Genomic DNA, 19,199 nt, shown 5'->3' on the forward strand with positions numbered 1-19,199 from the left:
AAGAAATCATCACACTGTACCCCATAAATATGTGCAATTATTACAAATCAATTAAAAATAATAACAAAAGCAAATGGAAAATCAGTCTGAACACCCACCTCGTATCAGCCACCTGTATGTAGTTAGTGGTGGCGGAATTCGTGGCCTGGCACTGTTTTCACATATGAAATAGTTCCACTTGGTTGGATTCTGTCGCTCCAAGAATGGGGAGTGGCATCCAATTTGAGACTCCTCCTGGGTCAAATGGCCACATCAAAGACATCACTTTCAACAAAAAATGGCTGACAGAGGTACAGGTTTACCCCTTGTGGACTTACGCAATCTGGAGTCTAAGGCCTTGGAAGTCAGCCTGAGGAAGCAGGCAGGGATCTGGAGGGGACTAATGTTTTCCCAAATATCTTCTGGGAGTGATGAAGTGAAGCAGTCTCATCTATTGTATGTATGACACAGAAATACAATATGTAAAATGTGAATCTGTAGCCCAGATCTCTCTTCTAAGTTGCAGACCCTGTCCAACTACCTACTAACAGGTCCATGTGAATATCTCTCAGGGTCCTGAAACTCAACTTTTCCCAAACTAAACCGTGGCAACAGCATGGATTCCCAAGCACTCTTCTCGGTCCTTCACTCATCCTGCCTTCCCCACACCCAGTCAATCACCATGTCCAATTGATTCACTACTCAAAGCTTCCTATATTCAGCACTAGGCTCAGCCCTCAATATGTGTATTAGTTTTCCATTGCTTCTACAACAAATAACTACAAAATCATAGGTTTAAAAAACACAAATGTATTATCTTGCCATTTTGTATGTTAGAAATCCAACACAAACCCCGGAAGCCATAGTGGATAGTTTTATCCAGCAAGCACTTCTGGTGCAGGACTCAGGAACTGAAGAAGACTTTGGTATGATTGGGGTGTTTGTCCACGATTCTGTAGTGGAAACATACAGATGGGTACTTGCACACCAGCCTGACAATTCACTGGACAAAAATCAAGGTCCCGGCAGTACTACCTTTTTTGGGGCTCTCTAGGGAAGAATCTATTTTCTTGCCTTTTCCAGCTTCTTTTTTTAATTTTTATTTTTAATTTTTGGGGGCACATAGTAGATATATTAATATATTTATGGGGTACATGAGATATTTTGACACAGACAGACAATATGTAATAATCACATTGGGGTAAATGGAGTTTCCATCCCCTCACATATTCATCATTTATTTGTGTTATAAACATTCTAATTGTGCCCCCTTAGTTATTCAAATATATACAACAAATCATTGCTGACTGTAGTCACCTTGTTGTGCTATCAAATACTGGATCTTATTTGTTGGACCTAACTATATTCTTGTACCCATTAACTATCTCTATTTCCCACTCCCTCCTCCCCTGCAACCCTTCCCTGCCTCTGGTAACCATCATTCTGCTCTCTGGCTTTATAAGTTCAGTTGTTTTAATTTATAGCTCCCACAAATGAGTGAGAATTTTCTAGCTTCTAAAGGCCACCCACATTCCTTGGCTCCTGGCCTCCTTCCTCCATCTTCAGAGTCACCAACATAACATTGCTCTGACCCATGTTCCATCACCACATCTGTTTCTAGACACAGCCAGGAAAGGCTCTCTTCATTTAAGGACTTGTATCATTAGATTTGGCCTGCTTGGATAATCAGGAATAATCTCCACATTGCAGGATTTTTCCTTTACCCTAATCACATCTACGAAGGCTCTTTTGCCATGTCAGGTAACATTTATGCATAGGTTCAAGGGATTAGGATAGCAATATCTTTTGGGAGGCAGTATTCTGGTTACCACAACATGAATTACCTCATAATATCCTCAAGAATTCAGTGAGATAGGTACTATTTTTGTTTCTATTTGTCAGATGAAAAAACAGATATAGCCAAATTGCCTCAATTGCCTGAGGTCACACTCTAGTAAATGGCAGAAAGAGATTCATCCTGAGGCCTGTTTGACTTACTATAAGGCATTTCTACTTCCTATATATCTCTTGACTCTACGATCCCACCACACTTGTTCAGGCCACCATTATGATTGATTTAGAGTACTGGATTATCAAACTGCTCTCTCTCCCTCCAGTCTTGTGGTCCTTCAATCCATTCTCCACTCTGCAGCCACAGCTATCTTTATAAAACACTTATTTTACAAGGTCTCCCACCAGTGACACTCCATTCCTCTTGGGGAAAAGCCCAGACTTCTGGAGATGGTGTACAAGAATAAGATGTAGCATCTGCTTAAGCCTCCAGCTTTATTCATCTCTCCCCATTACTCTCCCCCTACTCCTACAATTTCAGTGCTAAAAGTAAGGCAGTACTGCTGTCAGTTTCCTAAAGTTGTCATGCTTTCTCTTGGATCCAGATGTTTCCCGCATACTAATCCTTCATAGAACGGCTGGGTGGATTAAGTAAAATGCAAAGTCCTTATTATTGTACATTGAGCATAGAAGTTATTAATAAAGGACCGACTGCAGAGAAAGACAATGCTTTGTATGATAGTGAACAATATGTGAGAGACCTCACCAACTTGGATCTAAAATAAATTAAATAGGAAGCGTAATTGGAAATTTGTCAAATCAGTTTCCTTTTTTTTTAATTTGTTTTCTATGGGTGCCTTCAACGATTGGTTTAAGTAGAGATAGGGAGAACAAAAGCATATTTCAAAAACAACACAACTAAGAATTACTGAATAACTCAACCTCTCCATTCTGTTGTCTAAAATATAAGCACATAAATGGAACAAAAGTAACAAAATTCAAAGATGAAATCACAGCTCCCTCTGTTATAAACTATAGCAAGTGCAGGGACTGGGCTGGTTAATGTGAAAGCATCTGCTTTTGAAGCACTTTGTCTCAGGGAACAAACAAAGGTCTAGGTGGTTTAAGGAACATGGTGAATGATCTTTATAAACAATTTGCATTTTTATGTCAAATGGAACTTTTTATAGTATGATTTAGGGAAAATATTCAAGGTTGGGTCATATGTTATCCCAGACCTGCACATGGAGTAATCCACACTATTAATTCATTTGGCAAAGGTTGATTACACATGTCTATGTATTTGGCACTGATACAGACATAAATAACCCATTACCTGCTTTTAAGGAGCTCAGAGGTTAGTGACAGAAATAGACAAAGAGCAAAACATGACATGTACTATAGACATATAGATTTATAGATAATCCCACAGTCAGGGAGCTGAGGGACTTGATGGGAAGAATCACTTCCTGTTTTGGATGGTCAAGAAACCTTTATAGAAGTGGAAATGCTTGAGCCAAGTCTTTCAGAATACTTAGGAATAACCCAGACATCAAAGCTTGGGAGGGAAAGGCATATGCAATGACACAGAGGCACAAAACAACATGACAGGGGAGGGCTGAGATAAGACTGGGGAGAAAAACAAGAGGAAAATCTTGCAGCATCTTGATTGTGATGCTGTGGAGCCCGAGCTTTATCTGAAGTTGATGGGATCCCCTGAATAAATTTTAAGCATAACAATGACATAGGCAAATTTGAATTTTAGAACTATTTTTTGGTCTGCCGTGGAGAGGATGGATGAGAGAGGGAGGAACGAGAGGTTTGTTTAGAGGCTGTTGTAGTAATCCAGGTAAAGTCTTTTAACGATGTCCTGAACATTGATCGGCAATGGCAATGGAGATGATGGAATAGAATTTAAGAAGGAATAAAAAAAGTCTTGCTGACTACTTGGATGTGGGTGATGCTATCCTTTGACACAAAGGATTTAAGATGAAGACCAGTTTTGGGGGGTGAGTAAAATATTACATTGGGTTTGGATATTTTCAGTTTATGGCATCTGTGGAACATCTAGGAAGAGATATGCAATTGATGGTTGGGTATCTGGACTTGGAATTCAGTAAAGAGTTTCACAATAGATATAAATTTGAGAATCATCTCCATGAGATGTTGATTCCATCAAAGGGAGAATGAAAAGGAACAAGAAAGGACCTTGGGAAATCCTGACATTTATGATTTTAGGTGGATGAAAAGTTACTGGAGAGGATAGGGTTATAATAACCAGAATAATCAGAAGAAAAACCACAAGAGATGAACATCATCAGGGCCAACGGAAGACAACGGCTTCAAGGAGGAAGAACTGGCACAGCACCACCATGCAAGCAAGAAGAGGCAACAGGAGGAAGAACGCATGGAGCCTCACCCACCTAGTTTTCTCTGAACACCCAATCTATGCAGCCCACCCTCCCTGGCCCCTACCTCCCTGCTATGCCAGGCACTTTCTACTCTATTGCCCTGAATTACTTTACTCATTATATAAATTCTAGCTGAAAATAACGCGTTTATTTTGGTTTCCATTGTCTGTATCCCTCTGTGGAATCTAAATGTCATGAAGGCGGGGACCTCATACATCTTGTTTACCACTGTCTTCATTCAGATTTCACAAAATCCAAAGGATTCAATGCAAGGAGTTTATCTGGGAGGTGGTTCAAGAAAATTTGGACCCAGTAGAGTTGGGAGATATTAATTTATCATAACACTCATCTTCATGTTCTGTGTTTTTCTGTAATCATGCTCTGAAAAACAGGAGGAGGATCATAGATGGTGGGCAGTTATGTTGACACAGCATTGTAGTTTTTTGAGAGGATGACAGAGAGAAACTAACATGGCAGAGGAGCTGAGGTAATTGGAAGAGCTACTGAAGGGATGCCCTGTAGGTCTATGTTGCTCTCTAAGGGCGAAGGAAGGAATGTAAGAGAGTGGGGAAGAAACGGGGAGAGAATCTGAAAGGTAGAAAGTATTTAAACAGGGAACCACTGAGGGCAACTGCCATCTCATCCCAAGGGGAAACTTAGTGTGGAACACACACCTCAGAGATCTTCTTCTGCAAGAGGCAAGGGGACTGGGGTTTCTATCTGACCACTCCTGTTGGTCACTCCTTGAGAACTTTAATTTCCCAGCACTCCAGCCCACTTTAGATGTTGGCAGAGTCACACCAGCAGCCAAAGAAAGCCCTCAGGCAAAGAAACCAAGTGCTGACAAATACAAGCAGATGTTGGGCCAGAATGTACAGAAACAGTAGATGCAATGGAATAGGAGCAAGCCCTTGAGGGCATCTGCTGTGACTCGCAAATCCCCAGCCCAGATAATAGTGCTGGGGACATTACAAGCTCCCAGTGAATATCTGGATGAATATCACAATCAATGAAGGAAGGAAAGTATGGCCTTCCCCAGCATTGCCTCATGCCGCTTTCTCCTCAAGCTCTATGCTCCAGCCGTACTGGATTTTTACCATTTCTTCACCTCAGGCCCTTCTTCTATGCTGTTCCTATTCCCGGGAATATTTCCTTTGCTATTAAATTTTACTTCCTCAGGAAAGCCTTCTCCAACCTCCTTCTAAATAGTCGACATCCTCAGGTTAAGTACCACCTCAGCACCCTGTCTCCTCCTTCCCTTTTACAAACATCAACACGTTTGTAATCACTTGTTTCCCTTGTGTATCACCGTGACTCAAAATGCATCATGATTCCTATTAGACAGCAAGTTCTGAATGTGTATTTGTTAAATAATTAATGAGTTAGAATTAGAGTTGATTATCATGGAGGGGTTTTGTGTAGAAAAGCAAAGGACTGAAATAGCAGCTGAAATGAAATGCAGGAAGTTGTTGATTAGAAACACATGGAAATAATCTAGGCAGCCCTGAAGACACCATAGAGTTGGGAGATATTAATTTATCATAACACTAATCTTCATGTTCTGTGTTTTCCCTTAATTATGCTCTGAAAAACAGGAGGATCATAGTTGGTGGACGGTCATGTTGACACAGCATTGTGGTTTTTTGAGAGCAGGACAGAGGGAAATTAACACAGCAGAGAAGCTGAGGTAATTGGAAGAGTTACTAAAGAGATGTCCTGCAGGTCTATGTTGCCCTCTAAGGGCAAAGTTGAGCCAGGGAGGCAATGGGTGTGTGATGAAGTGGATAAAAAGAAGCAAATAAATGATTATTGACAAGCAAGGGGATGAAGGTACCAAGAGGCAAAAGCATATAAAAATGTGGTTAGAATGGAATATTAAGGTTTGTGATTTCAGAGATGGACAACCATTGCGTTATGATAAGAAACGTGGGTACTTCAGATGCAGCATGGTCAAGACTGAATTTAGCTTTAGCCGGAGAGATAGGCATGAGATAGATTATGGATATTATGATGTTCTTTTGTAAGATATGGATCAGTGAGGTCTCTTTCAATACCCCCTTTAAAATACAGTGTATTAGTTTGTTCTCACACTACTATGAAGAAATACTCAAGACTGGGTAATTTATACAGGAAAGATGTGTAATTGACTCACAGCTCTGCATGACTGGGGAGGCCTCAGGAAACTTAAAATCATCGTGGAAGGCACCTCTTCACAGGACGGCACGAGACAGAATGAGTGCCAGCAAGGGAAATGGCAGACATTTATAAAACCATCAGATCTCGTGAGAACTCACTCATTATCACAAGAACTGCATGAGGATAACCACCTCCATGATTCAATTACCCACCACTGGGTCCCTCCCACAACCTGTGGGGATTATGAGGATTACAATTCAAGATGAGATTTGGGTGGGGACACAGCCAAACCATATCATAGAGACTGTCGACATTGTCACTGCATTCTCCCTAACATCTACAACAGTGTTTAGAACAATGCAGAAGTTCAATGAATATTTGTTAAATGAATGCATAAATAAATGAAATAACAGAAATCTTGACCCATCTAGCTTAAGCAAGCAAAGAAATGTATTCAATTGCACAAGCTGAAATCACAAGGTAAGGCTGGCTTCAGGATTACTGAGGTCACAGATCAAATAAAGTAATCAGGATTCAAGATCCCTCCACAGCTGGGCTCTACCTTCTATTGTTTTGTCCTCAACCCTGGGCCTCATATAATAGCAAGATCTGAGAAGAATCACTTTCTCAAAAATCCCAGCAAAACTTTCATTGGTTAACATGTCCATTTCCAAACCAGTCACTACGGCCAACAGAATGAGATGTTATGTTTGGCCTAGGCCTGGATTACATGTATCGTAAAGGCTAGGATGGAATCAGCCTCAGTCCAGTCCCAGAGTCTAGGATTGAGAAAAGGTAGCAGTAAAGAGCTGCTGAAAGATTTATCAAAAGCAACATGGTCTGATTTGCATTTCTTAAAGATCATCCTGGAGCAGTGCAGAAGACAAGTTACAGAAGTTCAAGGCTGGAGGGAGGTGCACCTATAAGAGGACATCTTTCAAAGTTAAAATCATCAGCTATCAATGGAATGTCTTTCTTCCCTATCTGGAGAAACAAAAATGAACAAGACATAGCCCCTGCACTCAAAGAACTTCTGGTCTAATGAGGAAGACAGGCAAGTAACAGTCATTTACATACATAATGATGGTGCCATGAAACCTTCCTGCTGTATCATGAAATGGCATCTAAATTAAGGTCTGAAAGATCAGAAGGCATTGGCAGTATTTGCAACCAGAGGCCAGTAGAAATGTACATGTATGGAAAAGTATGTGCAGGATAGCCAGAGCATGAAGTTCCAATAGTGACACAAGAAATGAGGTCAGGTTATTAGAAGCCAGAATCTTGAAGGGTCTTGAAAACCCAAAGTTGGCCAGGCGCAATGTCTCATGCCTGTTATCCTAACACTTTGGGAGGCTGAGGGGGTGGATCACTTGAGATCAGGAGTTCAAAACCAGCCTGGCCAACATGGTGAAATCTTGTTGAAACTAAAAATACAAAGCAATTAGCTGGGCGTGGTGGCAGGCACCTGTAATCCCAGCTACTTGGGAAGCTGAGCCAGTGAAACTGCTTGAACCCAGGAGATGAAAGTTGTAGTGAGTCGAGATCATGCCACTGCACTCCAGCCTGGGTGACAGAGCAAGACTCCATCTCAAGAAAAAAAAAGAAGAAAGAAAAAGAAAAGAAAAGCCAAAGTTTAGAGTTAGAATGTATCCTCAGAGCTTTGCAGAACCATGAATGTTTTAAAGTTTGAGAGTGGCATTAACCCATCAGCACTGTATAAATGTCAATGTGAGGCTGAGAATGGTGGCTTACACCTGTAATCCCAGCATTCTGGGAGGCGGAGGCAGGGGTATCGCTCGAACCTAGCCTACACAACGTATTGAGACCCCATCTCTACCAAAAAGAAAAAGAAAACCTTAGCTGGGTGTAGTGGTGCATGCCTGTGATTCCAGCTACTCAAGAGGCTGAGGTGGGAAGATCTCTTGAGCCCAAGAGGTTGAGAATACAGTGAGTCATAATTGCACCACTGCACTCCTGCCTGGGCAACACAGCCAGAATTTATCCCGCCCCCACTCCCCAGTAAACCTGGCCATGTGGAATCTGGCTTAGAAAATTACAAAATAGGCCAGGTGCAGTGGCTCGTGCCTGTAATCCCAGCACTTTGGGAGACTGACAGGATCACTTGAGCTCAGGAGTTCAAGACCAGCCTGGGAAACATGGCAAGACCCCATCTCTACAGAAAATAGAAAAATTAGCTGGGTGTGGTATTGTGTGCCTGTGGTTCCAGCTACTTGAAGAGCTGATGAGGCAGGAGGATCACTTGAGCCTGCATGGTCAAGGCTGCAGTGAGCCATGTTCATGCCACTGCACTCCAGCCTGGGTGGCAAAGTAAGACTTTGTCTGAAAAATAAATAAATAAATAAATAAATAAATAATATGTAAGATCACCATGGAAGAGGTTTTCTCAGTAATTCAGGGAAGAGATGGTGGTGCCCTCTACTAAGACAGTAGCAATGGAAATGAAGAAAAGTGGACAGATTTGAGAGAGTTTTAAAATTTGGAATCATCTGCACTTAGAAATAAGGATAAGGGAAGTGAGAGCAAGGAGTTAATAAAATGGCACTTAGATTTCTAATCTGTGCAACTGAATGGATGGGGCAGTTATTCACAGTAGGAGAGAAGGTTTAGGAGAAAAATAATGAGCTTGTTTATGGACACTGAGTTTGAGATGATTGTGGGATATCAACATGCAGATGTCCAGTTAGTTGCTGGATATGTGGATTGGAAGCTCAGGAGAGAGTTTGTAGCTGGAAACGTACATTTGGGAGCCATCAGCATAAAAATGGTAGCTGAAATCTTGAAGTGGATGAGGTCACTCTGGTACAGTTCAGTGTTCAAAGAGAAGACTCTTGGAGGCAATAGCCTAGGAAGTACGAACATTTAAGGATGACCAAAGACCAGGAGGCGTCAAAGGTGACCAGAAGAATAAACCAAGGGGCAGAGGATTAGGAGCCTAGTCTAAACGGGTGTTGGAAATAAATATTCAAACATGAATTTGGGAATCATAATACTTAGGATAGAAAATGAACAGAGCTCCTCGATATCCTTAGTCAGGGGAATGAGAGGGAGAAAACGGTTAAGAATGACTCCCAGTTTCTCATCTGAGTGACCAGTTGGTGAATCAGAAGGAGGAAGTTAGGTTCTAAGACAATTGTTTGAGTTGCTCATGGGAAATCAAGGAAAAGACCTGTAGGCAGTTGGAGCTCGAGAGCATCTAGATAGTGGGCTAGCCTGGGAAGTGTCAACACAAAGGTGGTATCTAACATCAGGGGAGATGAGATGGCCCTGGAGGAGCTGTTAGTTGAGCTCCATTAATACTCTCATTGAAGGAATAGGCAGAAGAAGAACCTAGCAAAGGAGACTGTACAGTGAGAGCAGGGAGAGCTAAGTTTGTCCTCCAGAAGAAAGCCTCCTTACCCACAGTTCACGTAGAAGGGATCTTAGTCCTTGTATGTTTTTCAACCATCAATTTCCTCAGCTACTTTGAGCCTTAAGAGGTCAAATTACCTAATGATTCCATGTGCCTTCTAACTTTATCCCACAGCTTATCACAGGTCCTAGGACCCATAAGGAGTTCTTTATAGTTTCCTACCTTGCCTTTGAATAAAGGACTTTCATGGGTTAAAAAAAAAGTGGACCACTTAATTCAGCAATGGCTTGAATTTACTTCCATATTTGGAAATACTTCAGTCATTAGGGTTGAGCAGAAACACACAGCATCCTTCAAACACCGTTCTTCTTTCTTCACATGGCATTGTGAATGGCTCAGCAAGTGGGCCCATCATTTTCTTGCTAATTAATTTAGGTCTAATTGGTTTCAGCCCACACAACAGTGCAGGTTGTAAGAGAGGGCAATCGCAGTCATATTCCACTAAAAGTACCTGCCAGCATCAAAGCCTCTACCATTAAGCAATTCACTACAGAGGGAAGAGCTCTTAAGAGCTAAACAAAGTGAATTAATTCCCCCCCCCACCCCACCAATTAACTTCGGAAAAAATCTCAAAGTGCTCAGAACTCTGTCAAAGCATCAGGAAACATTTCATCTTACTACCACTGTTCTAGCATAACGCGGTCTTGCAAGGAGTTACCAAACATTTACCAGCCTGCATGCTGTGTATTGTTTAGAAGGATTTCAAGTTCTCCAGATGACTGTTATCTCCACAGGAGCCACAACCAGGACTAGTTTTAATTATTATTTTATCCCCAGAAGCTAATACAATGCAGATAGATAGTATTCAATTAGCATTTGTTACAAGAATTAAAAAATGAGGAGAAAGAAGAAGGAAAGTAGGAAGAAGAAAGGAATAGAGAAAAGGAGGAATTGATCTGTGGTATTAACACCAATTCAAAAAGTCATAATAAAAGAGCATTTCATTTAAAGCCAGGGAGATAGTCCCATCACCTCTGAGCTGTGTGGCAATGAACAAGTCATTTAATCTCTCTAAATCACAGTTTCTTCTTTCATTTAATAGCAATGCTGTCTGCGGTGCATACTTTAAAGAGTTATAATGAAGCAAAATAGAATTAATGAATTTGAAAGCACTTTGTAAACAGTAAAAGAGAGATGTTGTTGCTATTAAGACTGGGAATCTGGCTGGGTGCAGTGGCTCACGCCTGTAGTCCCAGCACTCTGGGAGACCGAAGTGGGAGGATCACTTGAGGTCAGGAGTTCAAGACCAGCCTGGCCAACATGGTGAAACCCCATCTCTACTAAAAATACAAAAAAGTAGCCAGGTGTGGTGGTAGGCACCTGTAATTCCAGCAACTCGGGAGGCTGAGGTATGAGAATCGCTTGAAACCAGGAGGCAGAGGTTGCAGTGAGCCGAGATCACACCGCTGCACTCCAATCTGGGTGATACAGCGAAACTCAGTCTCAAACAAACAAGCAAACAAAAAGACTGAGAATCAAACTTTAAATTGTACTTTAGTGTGCCTATAGTTAGATCATGGTTTTGTGCCATATAATGATATTTTAGTCTGACAAAACTTTCGAGACAATTATCGTAGGTTTATGTCCCAAGTGTACAAAGAAAAATGCAACTCAGTCATTATCCTTAAGGAGCTCACAGCTTAGTGGAGGAGACCAACATGAAATTAGAAATTATAATACCAGCAGTATTAACAAGTAATGGAAAACCATATAAATGAGTGGCTGGAAGTCACAAAGGAGGAACAGTTACTCTGCTGAACAAGTCACAGACATGACAGGGAAGTGATATTTGAACTGAGCCATAAAGAATAATAGACATTTGCCATATGAAAACAGAAAAGGCTTTGGGTGCTTAAAAGTTTGCGTAAGTAATGCTAAATAATAATTTAAATATAACTGCACATATTTTTTTCAACTTTCTTTTTACATTCAATGTTATTTTTTAAATGTACCCACCTAGTTATATGATGGGTCCACAAGTGTCTATGTGTTTTCTAGCTGTTTCCTGTGTTTGAAATGGGCCATAATCTAAATCATTTTATTTAAGGAAACAAAGAAAGATGCCTGGCTACCGCAAACGATCTGAGGTGATGGGAGGTGGACTTTGGTAGGTCTGAACCAGATGGAGACAGATGTTATGTGTTGGCATCAGGAATTTGTATTTCATCGTTTGAACAAAAGAAATTAACATTTAATTATTAAATAGGATCAAAATGATTTTTGTTGTCACTGTTGTCAGAAAGCTAAGTCAAGTGGTAGTACAGAATGAATAAATTGGCTGCAACCAGTGGAGACGAATCATTCTCACCCTTTGCTTGCTGTTTCCATGAACAATGCCCTCTAGATTCTATAAGTAAACCAGACAAGGAAAGATCATCAGAATCTGTGAGACTAAGCATGCATCTCACATGCTTAGGCTAGTGTCGGTGCTTTCAAGGCCAGTGTACAAAGTGCCAGCCAACATGGTCAAAAGGCCTCTGCCTCATATCAAGGTGGGAGGGGGAGAGAACCAAGCCAGGCATGCAGAAATATTTTTGTATTCACTTTTGTTTTCCCCAGCTTTACCAGTAAGTCATCTTTGCAACACCTTGTACCACATGAGGTCCCAGCCTCAGCCCCAGGATTGAAGGCCAATTGTGTGTTGCTGTGACAGCAAGTATTTAAAATGAAAATAAAGAAGCGACAAGCTGCGACATGCTATCATTAAGCAATCATAATTTCCTCCCCATATTACGACAATAGATGTCACTCTCTCATCTGGAAGGCAGGCCACGTATAGAAACACCATGTCACAAAGCTTTTCAGACAAAGACGGAGTGGGGGTGAGTTCGTTGGGTGCAGAATAGAATATTTTGATGGGTTGCATCCACCCCATTTCCCACCCCTCAACTCCTACATGCTCTGATAAAAGTCAGATCTGTAAAGAACTTCAAAGGCTCTCCAGTCTGACAAACAGTAATAAAACAAGAAATTGAAAAAAAAAAAAAAATCTGCCAAAGTGCATGGAGGAAGCGGAGCTGACAAGTGCTATGATGGTTCTGTTTTAGTAATCAGCAGACTAACTGCAGGGCACTTCCTCCTAGCGGGAAGCCGAGTCTGGGCTGTCAACTGTGAAGGAGTACAGAAAGGTCAGGCAGCAAAGGGATTCTAAAGGCCTGGAATAAGCGATTGCACATTCTTTCTGGTGATTTTTCTTCTAGTCTACCTCCCACCCCAAGCCCACAGCCTGCTTCAGCCCAACTGCAATCTCAACTACTCCCTCACCTCCTTCCAAAGAGAAAGATGTGAAAAAGCAAAATCCGTCAGTCTGATCTCACCTTCCCTTCCTCCATTTAATGGAGGGTTGGGGGTTGGAGAGAGCATGCAACAAGGAAATAGCTCTGGAATCCAGAACATCTGGCTTCTATTCAGACCCAATCACCAACCTTGGGAGCATATTGAAAACATTTGGCTGTCTCAACAGTCTAAAAGAAGCTATTTATTTCAGACTCAACAACCAGCCCAACCATATGCTTCCATTTGGAAACAATTGGAGGTAAGACAGAGTTTCTTTTTCTTTTCCTTTTTTTTTTAAGGAGGAAGGTGGAAATAACACAGGACTTTGAGTCAGAGAACTGACCTGCATTCCACTCACTGATCTGCCACTTGCTTGTGTGTGACTTTATTTGACTTCCTTACTCTCTCTGCAAACTTAGTTACTCAGCTATCAAGCCATGATTAAGCTTCCCTCTCATGGAGTTATTGAGAGGATTAAAAGCACAGGGTATCCTAAGGATGTAGTATAGTGCCTGGTATATGGTTCCTTCTCTCCTCAGACAAACCACTTACCCATAATTTATTCATTGGGCATCAAAGAGCCTGTCTGTCTTGTCTGTACCTCCCATGGTACTGCAATAATCAGAGGAACAGGGTACACCTAAGTGTTCGGTAACTTTAAAGTGTCTTGCAGATATCAGGGATTACAGTTGGGATCATTATTACACCAATAATGTCTAATAATGTGTCAAAGCCAAATACTTTGATTCCTAAAACCAATCCAGGAAAAACAGTTAATGAAAACTTTCCAGATGGCCACCAGCCAATTATTTGTCCAGGTTGATGACTAACGCTGGTGAGAATTCTTTCCACCCCTTCACCTCTATGGTTTAGTCCATTCCCTAGGTGCTTTCAATCCCAGGTACATGTGGAACCTGAGGCTCCTTTACTTTGGCAATTAGTGAAGCCCCTTTTATTTCTATATGCTTGGCATCATTTCCAGGACATTTCTAAACTATCCGGTCTCACTTCTCTCATTTCTAAGACTAGGAATCTCTAAACCCTAAGAATAAGAGCTATCTACATAGTAATTTATAATTCATGATACTTTCACAAATGTACTCCCACCTGCTCCATACAATCACCCTGTGATTGTGTCTAACGTTGCAGATGAGGAACTGAGGCTCAGACACTTAGGTGAGCCCAGAGCTCCTTGCTCAAAATCCTCGCTTTCTATCACAGCCTTCAAGCAAGGCAGTATAAGGGAATCCCAGAACAGGAAAGTAACCAGTAGGAACCAATATTAGGTCCTCAGGAACCTTGGAGGACCAGGAACCTTGGAGAACACTAGGAAGCACAGATATTCAGTGAAGACCTCATGTGACCTCAGAAAAACACCCTCCCAACTGAGGATTTTGGCCAGGTGAAATTATTCCCCTGTCCAATCCATACTAAACCTTTCACACAAAACAGAAGATATCGCCTCTTAAAATTGTGGAGGATGAAGCAGTCCTACATAGAAATATCTGGTCTCCAGACTCAGCTGCAGTGCCCCATATTCAACCCCCACATCTCGTCACATTTCTGGTTCTGTCTTCCAGCTTGGGTCTCAACTTGTCCATGACACCAGCGGACCTGTTGACTGACCATGTGCCCCTGAACCAGCTCACGCCTCAGCTAGACAGTTTCAGAGTCTCCTACGAGGCAACCAATCAAGCTTTCTGGAAGGACTTTTAGTGTCACGAAAGTGTCGTTGGAGTCCACTATGACTTTCAGCTAAGTGGAAAAAGCAAAATAAGAAAGTATTTCTCCATCTTAATTTAACTAGATGCTGGCTCCTCTGGGAGGCCTTTTCTGAATGTTCCTCTTCCCCTGTAGTGCCCTCCCAGTCTGTGTTAGATGCCACTCCTATGTCCTCTGTGGCGCTTTTCACTTTCCTCCAAGGCAGCATTTAGTGGGTATTGTAATTCTGTACACATTTATCTACCACTGTTTCTAATTTGTGAAACAGGTATTCTCTCTTTTACTGCTAAGTCCATGGTACCTGCTGTAATGTCTTTAACATGATAAGTATTCAGTAATGAATGAACTAGGTAAAAAATGTATCTGTAAAGACAGAGTCATAATAGGACATAGAAAAATGAAAAGTTCCATACAATGCTGATATTAAGTGATTTTGTTTTCTTTTTGTGATTTGAAATATTATTTATGTTGCTCCAAATAAAAATAAGATACACTTCTAAAAAATTTTTTAAATTAAACTTTTATTTGAAGTTCAGGGGTACATGTGCAGGTTTGTCACATAGGTAAACTTGTGTCATGGGGATTTGTTGTACAGATTATTTCATCACCCAGGTATCAAGCCCAGTACTCATTAGTTATTTTTCCTGATCCCTCCACCCTCTACCCTCTTATAGGCCCCAGTGTGTTGTTCCCCTCTGTGTGTCCATGTGGTCATGTGTTCTCATCATTAGCTCCCATTTATAAGTGAGAACATGTGGTATTTGGTTTTCTGTTCCTGTGTTAGTTTGCTAAGGATTGTAGCCTCCAGCTCTATCCATATTCCCACAAAAGACATGATCTCATTCTTTTTAATGGCTGCAAAGTATTCCATGGTGTGTATGTACCACGTCTTCTTTATCCAGTCTACCATTGATGGGCATTTAGGTTGATTCCATGTATTTGCTATTGTGAATAGTGCTTCAGTGAACATATGTGTGCATGTGTCTGTATTGTAGAATGATTTATATTCCTCTGAGTATATACCCATTAATGGGATTGCTGTGTGGAATGGTAATTCTGTCTTTAGGTCTTTGAGGAATTACCACACCGTCTTCCACATGGTTGAACTAATTTACAGTCCCACCAACAGTATATAAGCATTACTTTTCCTCAGCAACCTCACCAGAATCTGGTTTTTTGTTTTTTGTTTTTTTTACTTTAATAATAGCCATTCTGACTGGCATGAGATGGTATCTCACTGTGGTTTTGATTTACACTTCTCTAACGGTCAGTGATGTGGATCTTTTTTTCATATTATTGTTGACCATATGTATGGCTTCTTTTGAAAAGTGTCTGATCATGTTCTTCGTCTACTGTTTAGTGGGGTTGTTTGCATTTTTCTTGTATATTTGTTTTAAGTTCCTTAAAGATGCTAGCTACTAGATCTTTGTCAGATGCATAGTTTGCAAAAATTTTCTCCCATTCTGTAGGTTGTCTGTTCACTCTGTTGATAGTTTCATTTGCTGTGCAGAAGCTCTTTAATTTAATTAGATCCCATTTGTCAATTTTTGCTTTTGTTGCAATTGCTTTTTGCATCTTCATCATGAAATCTTTGCCTGTTCCTAGTCCAGAATGGTATTGCCTAAGTCATTTTCCAGGGTTTTTATATTTAAGTCTTTAATCTATCTTTCGTTAATTTTTGTATATGGTGTAAGGAAAGGGTGTGGTTTCAGTCTTCCACATATGACTAGCCAGTTATCACAGCATCATTTATTGAATAGGGAGTCCTTTCCCCATTGCTTCTTTTTGTCATATTTGTTGAAGATGTACAGCCTTACTTCTGGGCTCTCTAGTCTGTTCCATTGGTCTATGTGTCTGTTTTTGTATTAGTACCATGCTGTTTTGGTTACTGTAGCCCTGTAGTATAGTTTGAAGCTGGGTACCATGATGCCTCCAGCTTTATTCTTTTGGCTTGGAATTGCCTTGGTTATTGGGCTCTTTTTCGATTCCATATAGATTTTAAAATAGTTTTCTCTAGTTCGGTAAAGAATGTCATTGGTAGTTTAATAGGATTAACATTGAATCTATAAATTGCTTTGAATAGTATAGCCATTTTAATGATATTGATTCTTTCTATCTATGAGCATGGAATGTTTTTCCATTTGTTTGTGTCCTCTCTGATTTCTTTGAGCAAGGTTTTGTAGTTCTCCTTATAAAGATATTTAACCTCCCTGGTTAGCTGATTCCTAGGTATTTTATTTTATTTTATTTTCATAGCAATTGTGAATGGGATTTTGTTCCTGATTTGGCTCTCATCTTGACTATTGTTGGTGTATAGGAGTACTAGAGATTTTAGCACATTGATTTTGTATCCTAAGACTTTGCTAAAGTTGTTTACCAGTGTAAGGAGCTTTTGGGCAAATAACCTGTTCCTGAATGACTTTGGGTAAATAATCATATTAAGGCAGAAATCAAGAAGTTCTTTGAAATTAATGAGAACGAAGAAACAACATACCAGAATCTCTGGGACACAGCTAAGGCAGTGTTACGAGAAAAGTTTACAGCACTAAATGTCCACATAAAAAAGTTAGAAAGATCTCAATTTAACCACATAATAACACAACTAAAAGAATGAGAGAACCAAGATCAAACCAGTCTCAAAGCAAGAAGAAGACAAGAAATAACCAAAATCGCAGCTGAACTGAGGAGATTGAGACATGAAAAACCATGCAGAAGATCAATGAATCAAGGAGCCAGTTTTTTGAAAAAAAAAAATAAAATACATAGACCACTAACTAGACTAGCAAAAATTTTTATAATGTAAGAATAACACTGACACCTGGCAACAGATATAAAACAAAGCTAAAGAAGATTAAATTTTACAATTCTTCTCTAGCAAGGGCTCTTTCCAAAACCCTGGCCCAAAATTTATACTAGTAATTCACTGTTCTTTTTCTTGGAGTGCCCCCCAAATTATAGAAGCATCAGGCTTCTTAAAACCTAGGTCAGGCCGGGCACAGTGGCTCATGCCTGTGATCTTGGCACTTTGGGAGGCCAAGGCAGATCACCTGAGGTCAGGATTTCAAGACCAGCCTGGCCAACATAGTGAAACCCTGTCTCTATTAAAAATATAAAATTAGCCAGGTTTGGTGGCACATGCCTGTAGTCCCGGCTGCTTGGGAGACTGAGGCAGGAAAATCACTTGAACCTGGGAGATGGAGGTTGCAGTGAGTCGAGATCACACCACTGCACTCAAGCCTGGGTGACAGACTGAGACTCCATCTCAAAACAAACAAACAAAACCTAGGTCCACCTCTCCTAAAATCAAAACCCAATAAAAATAGCACAAAAATAAGAAAACCACAGTATGATTTTACTTATGAATATCAATACAAATAATCCTCAAAAACTGTCATTAAACAGAACTCAGCAGCATATAAAATATAACACATTATGACCCAGTGGGTTTTATATTAGGAATTCAAAGATAGATAGAAATTCACTAATATAATTTATCATCATAATAGCTCTAAGAAGAAAAACCACACATCTTCATAGCTGCTGAAATCCATTAGTTAAATATAATAGTCATTTTTTAAATTTAAAAACCCCATTAGGAATAAATGGAGTCTTCCTTAACATGATAAAGGTACCTCTAACTATACTAAAAAGTCTGCATTCCACTTGTCTATTACTATGTACCAAATGCATTTAAAAAATAGTGGTTTTACAAAGATATGGAGTTAACCTAAATGGCCATCAATGATAGACTGGATACAGAAAATGGTGTACACATACACCGTGGAATACTATGCAGCCATAAAAAAGAGCAAGATCATCATGTCTTTTGTGGGAACATGGATCGAGCAGGAGGCTCCTTTGTAATCCTTAGCAAACTAACACAGGAACAGGCAAACAAATTTCACATGTTCTGTCTTACAAGTGAGAGCTAAAGGATGAGAACACATGGACACATAGAGGGGAACAAGCACACACTAGGGTTTTTTGGAGGGTGGAGGGTGGGAGAAGGGAAAGGGTCAAGAAAAATAACGAATAGGTACTGGGCTTAATGCCTGGGTGATGAAACAATCTGTACAACCAACCCCCATAACACAAGTTTACCTGTGTAAAAACCTGCACTTAGACCGCTGAACTTAAAATAAAAGTTAAAAAAATAGTGGCTTTAAAACAATAACAATTATTAATTTTGCTTACAAATCTGGAGGTTGCCTAGGCTTTGCTAGGCAGCTTTTTCCAGGGTCTGTCAGAGTTACTGTCAGACAGTGGCTGTGCTCAGGCCACCTCCAAAGGTTTCTGTCTTCAATGTGTGGTGCCCAGGCGGCAAAGACTGAAACAGCCAGGGTGGCAGCAGTTGAAGTTCTCTGGCATTCCTCTCTATATAAGACCTCCAGGTAGGGACCTCAAGATAGCTAGATTTTTAAAACGACAGCTAAAGGTGCCCGAAGTGAGTGTCT

Source organism: Mandrillus leucophaeus, unplaced genomic scaffold (genome assembly GCF_000951045.1).
Source record: "Mandrillus leucophaeus isolate KB7577 unplaced genomic scaffold, Mleu.le_1.0 Scaffold71, whole genome shotgun sequence".
In the NCBI taxonomy this organism is placed as follows: domain Eukaryota; kingdom Metazoa; phylum Chordata; class Mammalia; order Primates; family Cercopithecidae; genus Mandrillus; species Mandrillus leucophaeus.